This window comes from Mastomys coucha, chromosome X, assembly GCF_008632895.1.
Source record: "Mastomys coucha isolate ucsf_1 chromosome X, UCSF_Mcou_1, whole genome shotgun sequence".
In the NCBI taxonomy this organism is placed as follows: domain Eukaryota; kingdom Metazoa; phylum Chordata; class Mammalia; order Rodentia; family Muridae; genus Mastomys; species Mastomys coucha.
Window position 1 is genome coordinate 88,374,663 of NC_045030.1, and position 18,341 is coordinate 88,393,003.

Consider the following 18,341-nt stretch of genomic DNA (forward strand, 5'->3'; position numbering starts at 1 on the left):
AAAGAAAATATCTAAAATAAAAAAAAAATAAAGTATATTTTAAAAGAAAAAAAAAAAGAGTAGGCTTCATGCCCAACAGTAAGATGACCAATACAAAATTAACTCAAGGGTGTCTTTGAAGATTTATTTTTTTGTTGGGGCGGGGTGCTCTTATTGCTTTGTTTGGACTTTTATGGTCTTAGTTTATATATTATGTTTTCTGATTAGTTTTTATGGGTTAGTGTGTATGTGTGTATGTGTGCACATGTGTGTATGTTTCTTTTTAATAAAAATTCTTTTTTTGCAATAAAGAAGATATGACTAGAAAGGCTACTTAGGACATTCTCTTGTGTTTTAAATCTAGAGGCTGTTATACAGTTGAAGGCTAGAAATGTAATCAGTCTTTAAAGAAAGTGCACCAACTGAGGCACCTGGATCAGTCATGTCAATGAATAGAAAAGCTGAGAGTATTTCAAAATGATGACAGTGGACAAGTGGTGGGAACACAGCAAAGCAGTGGAGGAAAAGCACTTCCAGAATACATCTGAGCAGGGTTTGAGAAGCTCACTCGTTATAGTTTAGTGAATGGGACTGTGAGGAAGGATGCTTTATAGGAATTGTGCCAAATGTGAATGTCAGAATCCCAAATTTGGGGTTTAGCCAGTTTAGGAAAAAGATTAGAAAAATTAAACTATCCAATTAGAATCTGAGCTATCAGGAGATGTCTCAGATGTATGAGCTTGAGGGTGAAGAAAAAGATCTTTCCTAGAGAATATGTGAGAAGAGGTAAGCACATGTGAAGGCATAGAATTATCCAGGACAGCAAGAGAAACAAAAGGAGAATGTAAGAAAAATCACAAGATGAAATGCTATTTCTTGTAATGTCAGAAAGCAAAGAGTCAGTGAGGAGAGAGAAGAAATACAAGAAAAGTTAGAGAATAAATAGACTATTTTAAGAGGACAGTGATCAACAGTGTTAAATGCTTTCATGATGGGTTAAGTGCTGGGAATGGCACAGTACCTGCTGCCTTTAGTGAATTCCATGAGAGTTTTATGGCTTTATGATATATTTCTTTAAAGTTACACAATAATTTCAGTATTGTCAAAAATTCTAGTGCTGTAGGATTGTGATAAGAGAGACCATTCTAAATGATTCCCTGCCATCACCCCGGGTCACCAATAATATTATTAAGCATCAGTTCTGGTACCAGTCATTGAGCCTAGAATAAATAACATCATTCCATGCTGGGAAATGGCCTTATTCTTCTGATAGCTTGACAAGTTTTTAATCAGCATTGCAGCATGTGGAGCTGGAAATAATAATTTGATTTACATGTAGTCTATAAGTGACATTAGATAACAAATAGTTCTCAGTGGGAGAGAAGTATGGAAGGCCTTTCAGTAACTAGATATTACAGCTTGTCATATAAAAGGATATCCTTTGTTGTAATAATACTACAAAAAATGATTTTCATAGATCACATGCCAAACTATTTATTGGAGTAGAATGCCAAGTCATTGTTGTAGATTTAAGTCATTAAATTTTGGGAGGGCTAATGCGCATTTCAGTTTCCTATCTCTCTCTAGGGTATGCCAATTATTTTCAGATGACATGCACTCAAGTATATATTTATCTGCAGTAGTGACAAATAAGTAATGAAGCAAGTTACCTCATAAACATATCCCTGCTTGAGCAAGCCATCAACATAGTTTAGATTATTCTGCTTTTGGTTGATAATTAAAATAACTTTTATGTGTTCCACAATTTTGTTTACTGGTTATTTTTAATTGCCTAGGATGTTTTAGATAGAACAATTAAACTAGAATTACTTTATTTTTTACTTAATTGACCAATCTAGTCTAGTAGGTTATGAGTAATATATTTGAATTTAGACAAGCCATCTTTCTTTTTATAAGGTCTCACTTTATGAGCCCAACTGTTATAATGATGGTGAAGGAAGATACAGTGGACTCATTCATACTTTTGATTATATAGCTTCACTCATCAGTCTGAGACCATCAAGTAAATTAGTGGCTTATTTTTCATAGGAAGAAATAGATAAAAGATAGAATTAATGGCTTGCCCATAGAGGGGATAATTTTATTAAGAAAATTTATATCATTTCTCTATAAGCCAGCTGTCTGAGAAATTGTAATTAATGTAAAATACCTGGGGGTGTAAAATAAACTTCAAGGTGTGAAAGGATCACAAGGCCAAGATTAGTCAAACAAACATTGATTCTAAATTAAGATGAAACGTAAGTGCCTATCCTCTTTAATTTAGATATCCCAAATAAATAAGCCCCACTGAGACACTTACTTATTTAAAAACAAGATACAATGATGTCACTCAGTGATTCTGTTTAGCATGTCTTAATCTTGTAATACTTTTTGCACTGAAGTTCATAAATGATGATTATTTATATTCAAATGTATATGAACATTTTAGATATGTAGAAATAGTTTTTTTATATGTGTTTAGGGTTGCAATTTCCACATTTTCAAAGTTTATTTTTTCAAATTACTGAGAATTTCATACATGAATACTGTATTTCTATCATTTCCCCCCTATTCCTACCAAGTCTTATTATGTCCCCCTCTAAGCTCTAAAATTCATTATCTCTTCTTATTTAATTATTACTGTACCAGTATAATTTCTAACTTCATTGTAAATACCTATCATTATACCCACAGAAAAGTATAGCTTTCATTCCTCATTAAAGAAGTTTCTTTTTGAAGCACATGGAGACTATTAGACATATCCACAACTTGTCATATTTTTGAGAATTTATAACCCAAAACTGAAATGACTTGTTAAAATATTTAATCTTCTTTTCAAAATGTGCACTACTTTTCCATTACTTTAGTGTATGTCTTAATCCTTTGGTATTAGAAAAGATTTTCTGACATTTTTGAAGGCTCTACCATGTTCTGTAGCAAAGTTACCCACTTAATGCTATTTTTTCAAATATTTTTGAAAGAATAACTGAAATTCAATGGCATTGAGCATGTTTTTATTTTGGTGAGGATATGATAATGTCTTCTGTCAATGAAGATTAAAATTTTTAGAACCTATTATGTATGACTTGTTTATATCACCACTAATATTTCCTGATCACATAGGAGCATCTCAGTTCATACTTGTTGAAACATCAACTATAATCTAGTGTTACATTCTTATTTTCCCTTGTAATCCATATATTTGTGTTTTCTTTAAAATATTTACATGTACACATTGTAATAACTTTAGAATAAAGCATAGACTTGACTTCATGCTTAGCAATTAGCAGATTAGAAATGAGTAAGTAAATTACCTTGTCAAGTAGAGATTTAACAAATACTGGAATTTTGCTCATTCAAAATCATTACTGAAAATTAAACCTAAATGTACATACTCCTGAAAAGCTACTCTCTTCTTTTACCAATGGGATACATACAATGCAAGTGATACATTCATTCTTCAAGTCTGTTAGATTGGTTAAATTATGGCTCTAATTCTATGATCTCTTCCTCATGAAAAATAGTACCTATCATATAGCAAGTATGTTAGGATGATATATTTATAGAAATACAGTTACATAGTCTTATATGTTAAACATAATTCATATACTGAACTTGAATTATTTGTAGAAATTTACAAATATCATATCATCAAAAATCTAGATGTTTATTTCCTTTTATGAACACTAACAAATGTTGTAATGACTAATATGATAACAAAAATCAAAATTATGAATTTTAAATATTTTCATGTGTGGAAACCCTGCTATTTAATGTTGCAGTCTACCATGTCGGGATAGCTCCTTTGAGCTTGCTACAAAATGGAGGACTCACTTTTTCAGCAAGGCTTCCTTTTCTCTAGCTTACCTAATCTGGGAAGCCTGACCCCCAACTCCCTTGACCTGAGAAAGGGCATGGAGTCCTTGGCAGACCTACAAGCTCTACTTCCTCTTTCCCAATAAGAACCTTACCAGGCAAGTACCTGGGATTCCTGGAATGCTTCTTCATGCAAATGTGGTGTCGAGAGTATGTTAAGCTCCAGCCAATGATTTACATTCACCCTGAAAACTCTTCCCTCTCCAAGCTTCATAAATAGCCTTTGTCCACACCAAATAAAGTATATGCACATTAGCTGTTTCATTGAAGAGCATCTAAAACAGCTGTTTCACTGAGTGTCATCTAAAAGAGCTGTAACAGTTAAATACTGTGAGCCCTTTTCTCCCTGTTCTCTCAGCTGGACTGGGATCCTGCAGACCCCATACATTCCAGGATCTGCTTCATTCTTTCTGCCTGTGGTGCAGTGGCATCTGGACCTGAGGGAAAAAGTGGGACTCGAAACCACCTCTTTAAAATATATTTTTTTACATTTAAAATATTTTGTTGCAGAGGGGGTATGTTCACAGTGCATAGAGGGTGGTCAGAGACAATTTATGGGAGTTAGTTCTGTCAGCAGGAGAGAGGTTGGGGGACTCAAACTCAGATGATCAGTATTGGTGGCAAGCACCTTTATCTACTGATTCATCTTATATCCCCTGAATTTTAAGTATCTTTTGAGGTAAAAATCAATCCTTATTAACCAGTCATTTGTTTGCTTCATAAACGGTTGCTTTACTTAAGCAAACTGAAAGCCAACTATTAATAAAAAGATATGAACATGCCTTCTGAAAAAAAAATGGAAAATTGAATGTATCCACAGCTTTGAACCTTCTTGTCTCTAGGCTGTTAACCATCTGCTTCATGATCTATCATGTTCTTTTATTTGTCATATTTTTAAGACAGAAAGCAAGTTATTAGAGTTACCTATTTAAGTACTACCTCCTTTCAAATAAAGCTTATATCATTTATGTGAAAAATATATATCATTATTCAAATTGCTTTACAAATATTAGAATAAGTTTATTTTGATTATGTAATGGAGCAAACTTTTCATGTCTACACTTTATTTTACAAACTGGTTACATATGGGGTTGAAGAGGTGTGTCAGTGATTAGGAATACTTGTTGCTTTTCAGAGAACCTGAGTTCAGAGCCCAGAACTCACTTCAGGAGGCTTCTATTTGCCTATTAATCCACTTCCTGGTGGTCTAATACCTTCTTCTGGCCTCCCAGGCACCCTCCCACCTCGCTCTCACACAAACACATGCATACACAGAAACACACTACATAAAATTTTGAAACAACTTAAGGTCTACATATTTCATTGGCAATATAAATTCTACTTTGACCTGGAAAAGAGCTTCAAATACCATTCTGGGTAACTATAAACTTATTTTCCAAAAGAAATCTCAGAGGGAAGAATGATCATTTTGTCTGGTATGAATGTGAACATATATCTTCATAGGTTAAATGATAAATTCTAAACATAAAAAATACTAATGTTGTCTTTTAAATTTGGTGAAAAAAAAATCACAGAATTGTAAAACTCTGCCTCAAAACTCTGCTTAAAATGATCTAGTTTCCTTTGAAAGGTATTACATTCCCCAATAATGGCAAATAGAAGAATGATTACAAGAGGGTAACTAGACATGTTCCTTTCTAAAATGATTTTAGTACCATAACCTTAGTTGTGAAATAATTTAATTTACTATTCATTTGTAAAGCTACTGTTTCTGTGCTTTTTTCAACTTTTTATTTGTTTTTGTGAGTTTTACATCCTGTACCCCAGTCCTGCTCATCTCCCAGTCCCCTTGTATCCTCCCTCCCAAAAGATAATAAAGAAACAACAACAACAACTAAATAAAACGAAGCATCTCATGATGGAAATTATAGTGAGTCCCAGTGTATCATACATTACACATCTTTCTTTGCAAATATTCATTGTAATGAGTAATTGGTCCTGTTCCGGTTCAAGGTCTCTGGATTCTATTACACTATGAATATTGGATTGGATCTTCACTGGGACTCCTCCCGGTTATCCTGTTGTTGACCTGTGTCATAGAGATCCTGAAACGTTGAATCAGCAGGACTGGCTCCTTCTCATTCTCTTATAGTTCACAAATAATGTCGATTTGGGGATGAGCTGACTCAAAGCCCTAGATCTGGGCCTGGGTGGTAGCTGAGCTATTCAGTGTGCAGGCTCTCCCTTTTTTGTACTACTAGGGTGAGTTCTTCAGCAATGTCCTGCATATCCTTCCCATTGCCACCAGCAAGTGACAAGGTCAGCTCTCCTGTCCTCACATCTGCCACGAACACTGACCCCTACCACTGCATGGCCATAGACCTAAACATGGCCCTCAGTGGCAGCATTGGCCATGACTTTACCATAGCCAAAGCTGGCAAGACTGGCTACTTACAACAGGTTATTCCTCTCCACCCTCATCTCTATTATCCTGCTTCTTTTTCTCTCCAAGTGTTTACCACATACTTGTATCATAGTGGCTTCCACTAGAGGCAGGCTACATGATCAGTGGGCCACTGAGTAACACACTCTACATGTACCACACATGTGGCATGGTGGTAAGCAGGCTTCTGGGTGTCTGCCTGCACAGCGTGGCATGGCAACTGATGGGGCTCTAGATGTCTTCCTGCAGAGCCTTCTGTGGTGGCAGGCAGGTTTCTGGGTATCCTCCACCTGTCTGCAACACATGGTGTGGCTGTGGGTGGGTCTCTGTGTATTTATAGCCTGCCCTGCCATGTGGTGGCACCAGGTGGGGCTTTGTGCATCTATGGCCCACCAGTGCGGAGTGGCAGCAGGAGAGTCCTCTGGGCATCTTTTCTCGCCCACACCATTGGCACAGGTAGGTCTCTGGATATCTTCTTTCTCCCTTGCTGCTGGTGGCCAACAGACATCTGTGTGTATTCAGTTCTCTTGTCCTGGGTGGTGTGGCTCTGTTTCTGTGTTTAAAATTAGTTCCAATTAAGAATGGAAACCAACTGATCCTATAGTTTTAAAGTCTACTGAAGAACCAGACTAAAACTCCATTTTATAGTCAGGAGCCATTTTGAGTCTGTAGGTAAGTTAAGTTTTTATTTACTTAAGATTTTGTTTCTTAGAGTTGGGGTATCCAAGTAACTATAGCATGATCAGAAACAAATGTTCCAGAAGGGCTTGCTTCTGTACCCATGCTCGCTGACAAAATCCTCCACACTATGGTATTGCTCTATAAAAGAAGCCTGAGAAACTGTCTCAGGGCTGGTCTCATGAACCCTGCCTTAGGGCAAGACAGTTGCTGATCTGGTTTTGATGTGTACAGGAATACAGCCTGCTTTAATTTGGCCATAACTTGGGTTGGTGGTCTTTTTCCTCATGTCTGTGGGATTAACAGTATTTAGTTCCTGTTGCAGCATTTTCTCTGTCCAACCACATTAGGGCAGTGACAGGCCTGTGATCGGATAGGAATAGAGAGGTGGAGCTAGAAGTTGAGGAGAAAAAAAGGGTCAGAGAGCAGAAAGGAAAGAGGATCTTCATCATGGAGTCAGAAGAAGATGACAATTCAGACCCCTTGTGGTTATAACAACCAGGCTAAAGTTTTGGTCAAAATTTGTCTTTATCATTTGGCATTGAGTATGTGTTTGTGCATATACACGTACATGTGTGTGGAAGCACACATGTGAATTTGTATATGTATGTGTACATATTTATGGATGAATTCTGAAGCCAGAAGAAGGTATCAGATGCCTGGAGCTGCAGTAACAAGTGAGCCACTCAGTGTAAGCTCTAGGAACTGAACTATGGTACTCTGCGAGAGCAACATGTCCTCTTAACTACCAGGGCATCACTCCAGCCCTCATTTATTTTATGTGCACACACGTATGGTTCATGGCCTGCATGTGGGGGTAAGAGACAAATTGCTGGACTCAGTTCTCTCCTTTCACCACTTGGGTTCTGAGTACTGAACTCATCATCATCAGGCTTGGAAGCAAGTGCCTTTACCTGCTGAATCTTCTCACTGCTCCAAACCCTCACATGTGGTTTTTATATGGATTCAGAATGACTCCATTGTTACGTTGAAGAATCTTCATAATGAGCTGTAATATTGTACAAGGAAGAAGACTGATCAAAAGTTCAAGTGTTTAGTATTACACTCTTGGCAAACGAATGCACACATAGGTACTGCTTTGAATGTTATATGCAAGTCAATAGAATTATAGTACTTTCAACTTTGTTGGCAAACTATTTAGGCATTTACAGTTAACTGATAGGAAGCTCTGTTGCTGTATGAAATTTTTGTATTCACTCCAGCAATATATTTAGAATCATATTTATAACATCTGCTCCAGGTCTAATTAGGCTGTATCTGCTTCAGAAAATATCTACAGTGCATTAAGAGCCAGAAGCACACTTTTATCCCCACACTCAAATGGCTGGAGCACTGAGCTGCCTCAGGCCTTTCATCACTTCCAGTTGTAGAACAGCCATGTAATTAAGGCCAATATCATGTGCTTTACTTTCTAGTGGCTTCCATTCTGATTCCCATCATGAATTAATCCCGATGATTTCAAAAATTGTTTACTGAGTGCTTATTATGCTCATGTACTTTGGCTGGATCAGTGAATTGACACTATCTTGATGGTTTGCTGTTACTTATTATTTTTAACATAATTCTTCATGATTAATAAGGGATGAGATTAATCCAGCAATCTCTGTTACAAAATCCTTTGAAACCAGTCATTCAAACATTGCAGGAAATAGTCTAGAAAGTACGAATATTTTAATAATCCTTTAGGTTTTTTTCCTCACAAATTTTGAATTCTTTTGCAGAAACTCACTCCATGAATATGTAAAGAGAAAAATTATTTTTATAGCAAAGAAATAGTGACTCACCATAGAAAATTATTCATTAAATTATACTTATTATTAAATTTCCAGATTCTTTCCTATGATAAAATTTCCCCAGAAGATATGTTTTGCTAATGTATTAATATTTCAAAAGTTCATTTTGCAGTTATCAGAAACTCCTTAAAATTTATTATTATAATTTCTAAGGAAGCAATTAGGATTTTAAGGCTAGAACGCTTTAACAGTATGCTAGCCGGGATTTACATGGTGCTAGTTAGTTCTACAAGTCCTTAAATATACTATCATTTTTGCAACCTGAGGAGCTCACTTTAGAAAGAGAGGAAGCAACTGTACCAAGAAAATAAAATTTACCCTCTACTAATCATTTATTGATATGTTGGTTATGTGTAATGAAGTGACTGACAATAATGTCAAATGGTAATACTTATATTAATTATAGTAGCATGTCAACAGGCAAAAGAATAAGGAACATGGCAGTTTCACTTCTTGAGAATGCACATAACCTGATGGTGACCCAAACTCACTTTAATAAGGCTAAACCCGTGTTGTGAGCAGGCACAGTGGGTCATGTCAATAGTCATAGCACTCAAGAGACTAAAGCAGGAGAATGACTGTAGATGGGAGAAGAGCCTGAACACAGTGAGTTTTAGGTCAGCCTGGCTAAGAGCCTGTTTCAAAAATAAAAATAAGGCAAATCAATGAAGGAACACTATCTGATTTCAAAATTTAAAAAATGAATTACTTTCAATGACTGTGAATATGTTGAAGAAGAACAGTTTTAATTTATTTATATAATTGAAAGTACTTCCATGATTGAGCATTACTGACCTAAAGAACTCTACATGGGTCAACTCAATTAGCCTGACCAGAGTGGTAAAAGCTACACTGTGAATCACACACACACACACACACACATCACATATATTTCCTAGTTTCTTAATATAGGATGATCTTACAACAATGTTTAGAGAACATGAGTATCTATCATAGAATAATTCCTAATTTTACAATTGAAAAGCACTTTTAAAACTCTTTAGTTTTAAAGAATGTAAAGCAGGAAGTCAAAGGCTCAGAGGTATACCGAGAATCATGGGAGAAACTAGTATTCTAAGATAATAATGTGTTTTTGCATCCATTTAAAAATGATCTTTATGGAACTTTCCTGTTCATTGGGGCAAATGGTATTTAGAGGGTTGTCTGCCTAGTTTTACATCGATTTAACAGTATTGTCACAAGGGGAAAAAGAAACCATAGCAATCACACAAAACATCACCCCAAGTTGGTATTAGACAACAAACAGGAATGCTGTTGCTTTCTCAAGCTAATACTCATACATTTTTTTTTTCTAATTAGTGGAATGTTATGCTCTGGTTCAGCTTATTGCAAACAAACTTAAGTGTTGGAAAAATCAATAATGCTGAACAACAATCGTGAGGCAGCAATGGTGGTGTTTGATGGGAGAATGTATGGAACGTCTGTGCTGGCAATGTTCATTTGTTCAAGCATTTGCTCTAATGAGAAAAGCTCTATTACCTTCCAGAAAAAGAACTTAAAACTCAAGCTCTTTCCTGCTATTGCTGTGTGCCTACATGTTGGCAATCTGTTCCAAAAGAAAATTAATACTTGCTTACTATAGCAGCATAAAACACAGGCATTTATTATAAACAATATTTAAAAAGAAATACAGACTAGCTCTTCAACTGCTTTTCTAAGGAAAATTACATGACAAAGCAACAATGCTGAATTTGTCAATAGTCTAGCGACCTTGGTTAAGAAGAGTTAAGTTGTAAAGTTCTAAGACATAACAACTATAGTACTTTTCTGTAATTTCACATATAATAGCATGGTTTCAAAGTAACCTATATGCTTTTGTGATAATATGATATTAGCATATTGTATTACTTACTTCTCTGGCTGCTTTGACCAACATACTAACAAGAATCAACTTAAGAAAAAAAATTTCTTCTGGTTAATAGTTGAGAAAGGATAATCCATCATGGTAGGAAGGCATGGAGGACTGTTGAAACCTGAGGTGGCTGGTCACAAAGTACTGAGGCAGGCAGCAGAAAGTAGACTGAAAGTGGGGCTTGGCTACAAAACCTCAACTAACCTCAGTGATCCATTTCTTCTAGTGATGCTTTGCCTCCTACATGTTCCACATTCTTCTAGAACAGTGCCATAGCTGAAGAGCAAGTATTTAAGCATTTGAATCTATGGGGGGGCATTTTTTATTCAAACCATACCATATATTAACATAAAACATACAAATGACATATGACTATACTATATCCTATTATATTATCTTAAGCATTATTATATTACATATTAATTACTTGTATGTGCCATATATCCTTAGAAGATAATTACTCACAAGTACCATTTTCTATTCTTTTGCCAAAGGGAAAGGATCACAAAATACTAGGTGATTTGTTACAGATCACCTAAGAAAGGGATGGAATTGGAATTTAAGTCTGAGAAATTAGGACCTCCTAATCTTTCTTGATACCACACCATTTTTGCTGGCAAGTCCAGAAAGAACAAAAGGAAAATTGAACATTATTTAACCTAATCTTTTTAACCTAAAATGAATAGTTCTCTGTGATGTTTGACTGAATATTTACTATTATTAATCATTGAAAACTAAATGTCATGCATTTTATTGAGATGAATTACGATAGCTCAGAGTCAATTTGTATACTTACTTTCCCATTGTGTGATTTTGGTTTTTTTCTTCTTGTTTTTCTCTTCTTATTTGTTTTCTGGAAGACTGTTGCTTTAAACCCAATCATTAATAAGACCTACATTTTTATATTAAACATATTTTTAATAGCCAGTCCTTTGTTCAGCTACCTCACTGTGTTAACAGTCAGCAGACTGGATTTAGGAGTAGAAATTATGACTGTTAGCTTAGTTTTCTCCAGCTCCGGGTAGAATCCAGTTCTGACCTTTGCTCTAATAATTCAGTAATTTGACCAGAAATTCTAAAATCTAAAGGTAAATGGCTTGAAAAGAAATCAGTACTTATTCACCTATATTTCTGTTTCATTTTCAGTAGTCATTACAATTTAATGTATTTTTCTCATTATAAGTGGATTTATAAAACACTAAAGAGTATAATCTAAGATAATTATTTCTTTTCTTAGCATGCATACACGTTTTCTCTTATTCTTCACATAGTATTTGAGCAGCTTTGTAAGAGAGTTAGTTTTCTTCCTAGTTTTGTAATAATGCAAAAGGGCTATGATATGAATAGTTGAAGCTGTTTCATTTATCAACCTCCTTTGGGAAAATAAAATGATCCCAGAATAACAGAAGTGCAGTGTTGTGAGAAGTCTGAAATGCATCAATGCTATATCTTATTAGGAAGTTGTGTGAGGTCAGCAAGGAGACATGGGGCGGTGCATCCTGGATTTATGTTTGCACGTAGTTCCTGTGATATGTAGTTTTCAGAGGATTCCCTCCCTTAGTTTTCAGCTAAGATTCCCTCCCTCGCAATGTGCATATGCTTGACTTCAGGTCTCTAGTCTATTTATTACTAGAGAAAAAAGTAATCCTGTTGAAATAAACCCAACAATTGTTGCTGCAAATGACAGCAATGAAGTTAGGTGTGTGTTCACATGGCGTACCTACTAGATTAACAATACTTGCTATATTTATTTTTTATTTTCAAACTAAAACCTTTACAATGATTATTGACATGAATTGAAAGGATTGTTTATAGATGAGCATTTTTCAGTTTCAGAAAAATATATAGGTTTTTAAAAGACTACTCAAAGGGATATAAATGATCAAAATGATAATTTTAAATTACCAAATTTTTAAATCTTCTAGAAAATCTATGTATTCTTCTTTCAAGAAAAAACTGATAGAATCTCAAAAAGAATACAGATATAAATCTATTTCAGAATATCTCTTTAGACTCCTGCATATTTCTACTTGAGATCTAGGATTAATATATTTTTATTAATTATGAACACTAAAATACTAGATGACAATCCAAAAGTCCTAAGTCACTAAAGAAGCAGAATGAAAATAAGAATGTGGAAAATATTTTGGTCTATTAATTTTTAATCTGTTTTTTCTTCTTATAATCACTCAACAGTTAAACATATTCCAGGACATAATGTTTGTTATATAGTCTTCATTTCATTCTTCTTAATAATTTTAATTTCTAATTTTTTCTCTTCATTGTTATAAAACAATTTATGACTAAAAAAAAAAAGAATTCTGAAGAATTTGGGTCACTCATCTTGTTATAGGCCAAAGCACATATGGGAGAGAAGGTTTTGAACCTGAACTAAAGAGATTTGGATGGTATTTTCAGTGTTGGAATAGAAGAATGCACGCTTCACATGGGCTAAGGGGAACATGTGAAATGATGAGCTAGAACAACAAACAGTAGAGTAGCTTAGAAGCTGAATTGAGGAAGGGGGGAGCTAGGAACGAGACTGATTAAGGCCACCCTGTGTAGTCTCAGCACAGGTAACATGGTAGCAATGAAAACAGTCAAGTTATTATCAGCTATAGTTTATATGACATAGGATAAAAGAAAAAAGAGTAAAGAAAAGATTTAGGGACAAAAGCTGAAGAGTGCTTTTAAGACAATAATGGAATGAGGAGTAGAATGCTTTCTTTAACTTTAGGAGAAAGGTAGCAATTGTGGTCATAAATAAGTTGAACTGGGGCATCCAGACAGATATTTCTATTAAAAAGGTGGAAGTGAAACATGGACTATTCTAGACATTTGTGTGAATGGCAAGGTCTCCTTAACAGCAACTTTTATGGAGGTGAAAGACTAAGAACCTGAATCATAGCTGATCTCCAAAAGACAAAACACCCAGTACCTCACTTTGAATATTTAGTGTGTTGATTGAGATGAGGCAGAGCAATTGTGTTTCAAGATAACTAAAATTATTTTGCTAGAGAATTAGTCACTAGAACTAGGTAAGATGAAGCATGGTAAAAGATGACATTTAAGTCACAGAAACCTAGGGAGATTGCTAGTGTGTAGCTATGACCACAAAGCTATGAGTCTATGTCTTACAATCATTTCTGACTTTATTAATTAAACATACACATTGTCTTAGAGGGTTTGTGTGTGTGTGTGTTTGTATGTGTGTGTTTGTATGTGTGTGTGTGTGTGTGTGAGTGTGTGTGTGTATGTGTGTGTAAAGACACCATGGCCAAGGCAACTCTTTAAAAGGAAAAGATCTAATTGGGGTTGGCTTGAAGTTTCAGAAGTTTGAACCATTATGATCATGGCGGGAAGCATGGCAGCATGCAGGCAAACATGCTGCTGGAGAAGGAGCTGAGAGTTCTACACCTTGATTAGAAGGTAGCAGAAGGAGACTGCTTTCCACACTGGGTGTGACTTGAACATATATAAAACTTCAAAGCCTTCTTCCACAGGAACACAATTTCTCTAGCAAGCCCACAATACTACTCTAATAAGGCTATATATATGTTCTAATAGTGCCACTCTCTAAGGGCCAACTATTCAAACACATGAATCTATAAGGGCAATGCCTATTCAAACCACCACATAAATAAACAACATATTCATTTTTAATTTCAAGTCATGATCAAGTTTAAAGACACATGGCATGGTATATGCTACTACTAGATGGCAGAAAGTTGAAATCTACCAACACTGAGAAGCAATCTTCAACATTAACATACATAAAGAGGAACATACTAAAAAATTGAACAAATAATAAAGTTTCAGTATGTTCCTCAAAAGTAATTGAACATTTTCACTTGTATGTGACAATAAAATTGAACTATATTTTTGTCATTTTAAATGAGTAATCTGGGGCTCATGCCTATAATCCCAGCATTTGAGAACTTGAAGCTGGAGGGTTGCTTGAGTTTGAAGTTAGCCCGGATTAATTATTGGTAAGTTCTAGGTAAACCTTATCTACAAAGTAAAGCACTATCTCAGAAAAGGAGTAACATTGGCTATTTGATAATACGTTTATAGGAGACAACATAATGTAAGAGAACTAAAAAAGAATACGGGCTAGAGGCTTCCCTATGTGTCAGTCAGAACACCAATTAACCTTTCACAAATTTCCTTCCCTGGACTATGAAATAGGGAAACATTACCTAATTGGTTTTCTCTGATCTGTGAAGATGAAAATACCTAATATAGGAGAACCCTATCAATGCTCAGGTCACTTGTTATCACCCCTGTTAGAATGTGTATTAATTACTTTTCTTATCACTGTGACCAAATACCTGATAAGAGACAACTTAAAGAAGGAATGGTTTATTTTGTCTTAAAAGAAGGGATGCAGTCCAGCGTGGGAGGGAAGTCATGACTATAGATGCAGAAGGCACCTGGTCACATTTTATATCCACCCAAGAAGCAGAAAGAGATTAATGTTTCTGTTCAACTCATTTTCTCTTTTTTACTCAGTCCATGACCTGAGCCCATGATATGGTGTCATCCATATTCAGAGTGAGTTTTCTCTGCTAAGTTAAATGTTTCTTGAAACATGCCCATTGACATGTATGATTCTGTAGTGACTCTGAATCCTATCTCGTTGTCAATCAATATGAATCACAGATTGACCAAATTATATGTTCTATGATCTAATATAAACAATATTTAGGAACAATATTCCTAAAGCAAGCTCTTCCTAGATGATATAATTGAGGAAATTTCTGACAGAGCATCTTAGTATGGAGGAAAGACTTATTATTTTGTTCTAGGTACATATAATGGAACAATCCTCCAACTCAGTTTTCTCATATTCCTCTGACTCTCTGCACTAGAAGTTAGAGCTAAAGTGTAGATAGTAATACAATGAAAATGAGTCACAAGAATGGCTCACAGGCAATCTAGAATCCTTTAGAATAATCTCAGGCTGGCCTAGGAGCTGAAAGACAGCATTATGGGGCCTATGTGTATTTCAGTGAGCTTCACAGAAGCTGTTGCTGTGGATAGGGAACCAGTCCTGCATACGTGAATATATTTAATGTAGATAAAAATCCTATCTGGGAAAATGTGTTTGAGGTGTGTCTTAGTCAGGGTATCTATTTCTGCACAAACATCATGACCATGAAGCAAGTTGGGGAGGAAAGGGTTTATTCAGCTTACACTTCCACATGGCTGTTGATCACCAGAGGAAGTCAGGACTAGAACTCAAGCAGGTCAGGAAGCAGGAGCTGATGCAGAGGCCATGGAGGGATGTTACTTACTGGCTTGCTTCTCCTGGCTTGCTCAGCCTGCTCTCTTATACAACCCAAGACTTCCAGCCCAAGGATGGCACCACCCACAAGGGGCCCTACCCCCTTGATCACTAACTGAGGAAATGCCCCACAGCTGAATCTCATGGAGGCACTTCCCCAACTGAAACTACCTTCTCTGCGATAACTCCAAACTGTGTCTAGCTGACACAAAACCAGCTAGTACAATGTGGGAGGTGGGACATGGGTAATTTCTTCCCCTTCTCTGTGATCTGGAATTTATTTCCAAGGAAACTTGAAAGACAGTAAAAGGTTAAATAAATGTTGAGGGCATCAGTGGGCTTATCTGAAAGTGGGCTGAGAAGGGACAGTAGGTAAGATTTGCTTTGAAATCTAAATATCTTAGTTTCTATGATCTCAATGATAACATTCTTGAGGCTGCTTTTGCATTATATTAGAATGGAAGTTGTGAAAATCTACTGACTCGTATAATAATCATCCTTCTGTAACAAAAATTCTTTAGCCATGTGCTTTAAAATGTGTGTAAATGGTCTTAAATGTCAATGCAAAGGTAGCTATAGGTTTACTCTGTATAGAAATGAGACTCAATTAAATGAACTCATTGTTCACTAGCTATAACAATTCTGCTAGCTAAATCTACTTATTATGAAAATAAATGATTTTATATTTAATGTTGAGATAAATGTATTTCTGACATGCTTCATGTCCCTGAATCACAGACAAAATGCATTTTGTCATAACCATTTTTGAAGATCATATTCTTAAAACTGAAGACAAAGTAGAAATATAGAATTGTAAAGATTTCATTGAAATGTTTCTGGCTGATTTTATTTATTTTATATTTCATGGAGCTGCTATAGGCTAGAAGTACTATAGAAAGGTTAGTGTGAAAATTAGATTCCTGACAAAGCCAAATTTGTTCAATGTCATGAGTTAGAGTAGCATGTCCTATGACCTACATTGGAGTTGTTCCTTCATATACCCTGTTTCTGATGACCTTTCATCTCTTATCCTGCCAAATTTTCGTGTGTACTGTTCTGACTTCCTCCAAAAGTTTGATTCTCTACTGTAGCATACCATATACATACATATATATATACACACATATATATATATATTTATATATATACATATATATAGTATATATATAGCAAATATATGTAATATATATATATATATCTTTTTTTTGAGAATTTCATACATGCATATAATGTGTTTGGTCAAGTCTACTCCCATTCTTGTCTTTCCAAATCCTTCCTTATCCCATCCTTGCAACTCTTCTTGCTCAATTTCATGTGCTTTGACAAATTTAAATCCACTGTGTGCATTTAATGCTGCCAGTATTTTAGCAGGTGTAGAGACACCTAGAGGAGTATGAGCAGTCTCCCTGGTGCCATATCCTTGAAGAAAACTGACTCCCTCTCACAGCAGCCATCAATTGCCAATAGCTCCTCAGGAAGAGGGTGGAGTTTCTTGAGCCTCTATCCCATCCATGACAAGATTGCATATGGCTTGATTCTCTGCAGGTGCTGTGCTTGCAGTCACAGCCTATAAAATAAGGTAGTGTGTGCAACATCCCTGTCATGTCTGAAAAATACTTGCACTGCATATACCTTTGGCTCTTATAATCTTTCCACACCATCTACTGAGATGATCCCAGAGATTTGGAAAAAACATATGTGGTACAGATGTCCTTTTTAAGGCTGAGCACACCATATCCTTTTCTACAAACTAATTTGAGGATACACCCCTAATCATAAAACAAACATGACTACATAGCATCAGAATATATTGGTACCTCACAGAATATAAAGATATTGATTATTGTACCAACATAAAACAAACATAAAATGCATTAAAGACAATTTAAAAGAACAAAAAGTGAAATGCAAATTAATATAAATTTATTTTGCTATATTTATTAATTATAAATAAAAATAATTTTGTACTCATAATTGAGTATCTTAGATCTGATCAGATAATTAAGGATGCTTTGTGACTGAAAGGATAGCATTGAAATTTAGAGAAATGTCACTCCTAATATTTACTTGGTAACTCCCCATGCTGATCTTATCGGTATCAACTCTGGACAGTTTATCACAGAACTCTTTAAGATACTTACTTATTTTTATACTACCTGCTTATTCTATGAGGGATAATCTACTTAAAACTAAATAGAACAATCAGTTCAATTACTGGCTTTATGAGTAATTCAAGTAGTCAAACTACATTGACAACATATGAATTGAAATTACATCTGTCATCCCACCCACATGATGAGACTCTTATCCTTTGTTAGACAATCTCTTTAATTGACATGTGTGATAAATGAGTGAGTGGCCACCACATCAAATGGGTGCTCATGTGTCAAGAAACATTTTGGATATTAGTAAAGCTTACATTGTTTGGTT

At 35.4% G+C, this 18,341-nt stretch overlaps 1 protein-coding gene across 1 annotated transcript in view; it reads right to left on the reverse strand.

Moving 5' to 3' along the window:
• The window catches only part of Il1rapl1 (interleukin 1 receptor accessory protein like 1), a 1,152,451-nt gene that overhangs the window by 238,029 nt on the left and 896,081 nt on the right, over positions 1–18,341 (reverse strand). The gene's annotated exons all lie outside the window — the stretch shown is intronic.